Consider the following 2500-nt stretch of genomic DNA (forward strand, 5'->3'; position numbering starts at 1 on the left):
GTCCGTATGTAACGTTAGCCGGCGGAGGAGGCTGAGGAGGCTGCTGGAGCGTCTCGCTCATGTCATGTTTGCTCGGTGTAAACCACAGAGTTGTCGCCGTGTACTGATGCGCGCTCGGCCGCTCCGCCGGCGGAGAGCGTAACAGCCCGTGGGACGAATCCCCAGTTAGTACACACCGACTGTGATATCGATCACGGATATTCCAATATTACAAGTAATTAAAGAAATTGACGTCGCCGCGTGGCCAACAGAGAGTCTAAAGTTGCACTGGGCTGCTGCATGGCGCGAGACATTCCAGCCGTCGGCTGCCAGCGCGCGTAGCCTGAACGGCCGTGTCCGGTTACACAGTTAACAGATGAAGGTTGTTCACGCCCCCTGCTCACGCCCCCTTATCTGCAGTAACGCACGGACACGCGCCACAGGCCGGGTCCACTGTCCTGCTGTCAGCCACAACCATTTAACCATGATGGCCACTAATGTCCAACAACTACTAGGACACACACACACACACACACACACCCACATTCACTTGGTGACAGTCTCTAGGAAACACACACACACAGGCAGGCAGAACGCTGTGTGTGTGTGTGTGTGTGTGTTTGTAGAGGATGAAACTGGACTAGATTCAACATGTTTTGAGTCGAGAGTCTGTGAGAGTGGAGGGTGTGTGTGTGTGCATGTGTGTGTGTGTGTGTGTGTCTAATTCTGTGTGAACTGCTTACAGCAAAACGTGCAGTGTGAGTGGATTTAACATGTTTGGCTATGTGTGTGACAATGAAAGTCTGTCTAGTGTAGGAGTGAATGCTTCTGTGTGTGTGTGTGTGTTTGTGTATGAATGTGTGTGTGTGTGTCTGTGTGTGTGTGTGTGTGTGTGTGTGTGAGTGCAGGAATGATCTGCATTGTTGGGAAATGGAGCGTTTCAGATGAGTTGTAAGATGAGAGAGTTCCTTGGTCTACTTTCTCTCTCCCTCTCTCTCTCTCTCTCTCTCTCTCTGTCCCTCTCTCTGTCCCTCTCTCTCTCCCTCTCTCTCTCTCTCTGTGTGTATGTATGTGTGTGTGTGTGTGTGTGTTCTGTGTCGAGCTGATCCATGTGTGTCCTCTGCTCTGTTCTGTGTGTGGCAAACGTCTGTGTTTTCCCTGTGTTGTAGTGTGTGTGTGTGTGTGTGTGTGTGTGTGTGTGTGTGTGTGTGTGTGTGCGTACGATGATGTGGTCATTGTGCTCCGTGGACAGCTGCTAGCCACTGTGCCAACTGGTCAGAGAGCGGCCCAGCAGCTGCAGTGGCCGTGTGTGTGTGTGTGTGTGAGTGTGTGTGTGAGGGTGTGTGTGTGTGTGTGTGTGTGTTTGTGAGAGTGTGTGTGTGTGTGTGTGTGTGTGTGTGTGTGTGTGTATGTGTGTGTGTTTATGTGTGTGTGTGTGTGTGTGTCTTTGTGTGTGTGTGTGTGTGCGTGCGCGAGTGTGTGTGTGTGAGTGTGTGTGTGTGAGTGTGTGTGTGTGTGTGTGAGTGTATGAGTGTGAGTGTGTGTGAGTGTGTGTGTGTTTTGTTTGTGTTTGACGTTGAATTGGTGCCTTTAGCTCTATGAAGAGTATCCCGTCAGACAACACCTGGACCCAGATCAGTTAGCATACAGACCCAGAGGAGGTGCGGAGGACGCAGATCAGTTAGCATACAGACCCAGATCAGTTAGCATACAGATGCAGATCAGTTAGCATACAGACCCAGAGGAGGTGCGGAGGACGCAGATCAGTTAGCATACAGATCCAGATCAGTTAGCATACAGACCCAGAGGAGGTGCGGAGGACGCAGATCAGTTAGCATACAGACCCAGAGGAGGTGCGGAGGACGCAGATCAGTTAGCATACAGACCCAGATCAGTTAGCATACAGATGCAGATCAGTTAGCATACAGACCCAGAGGAGGTGCGGAGGACGCAGATCAGTTAGCATACAGACCCAGATCAGTTAGCATACAGACCCAGAGGAGGTGCGGAGGACGCAGATCAGTTAGCATACAGACCCAGATCAGTTAGCATACAGACCCAGATCAGACCCAGATCAGTTAGCATACAGACCCAGATCAGTTAGCATACAGACCCAGATCAGTTAACATACAGACCCTGATCAGTTAACATACAGACCCAGATCAGTTAGCATACAGACCCAGATCAGTTAACATACAGACCCAGATCAGTTAGCATACAGACCCAGATCAGTTAGCATACAGACCCAGAGGAGGTGCGGAGGACGTAGATCAGTTAGCATACAGACCCAGATCAGTTAGCATACAGACCCAGAGGCCACTTGGCTTCAGTCCTCTGCACTCACCGCAACGCTTTCAACACAATCCAACATCACCAGCTCATCAAGAAATCACATCAACTCAACATGCCCCCACCACTCGCCCCACTGCATCCATAACTTACTCAGCAACAGACCGCAGACCGTGAGAATTGGCTCAACAACATCATCAACCATCATCACCAACACAGGATTTCCCAGGGC

The 2500-nt window shown here is 50.8% G+C and overlaps 1 protein-coding gene across 1 annotated transcript in view; it reads left to right on the forward strand.

Moving 5' to 3' along the window:
* The window catches only part of LOC121718603 (protein jagged-2-like), a 28664-nt gene that overhangs the window by 1237 nt on the left and 24927 nt on the right, over window positions 1-2500 (forward strand). The window lies entirely within an intron of this gene.

The sequence above is a fragment of the Alosa sapidissima genome, chromosome 1, assembly GCF_018492685.1.
Source record: "Alosa sapidissima isolate fAloSap1 chromosome 1, fAloSap1.pri, whole genome shotgun sequence".
NCBI classification, from domain to species: domain Eukaryota; kingdom Metazoa; phylum Chordata; class Actinopteri; order Clupeiformes; family Clupeidae; genus Alosa; species Alosa sapidissima.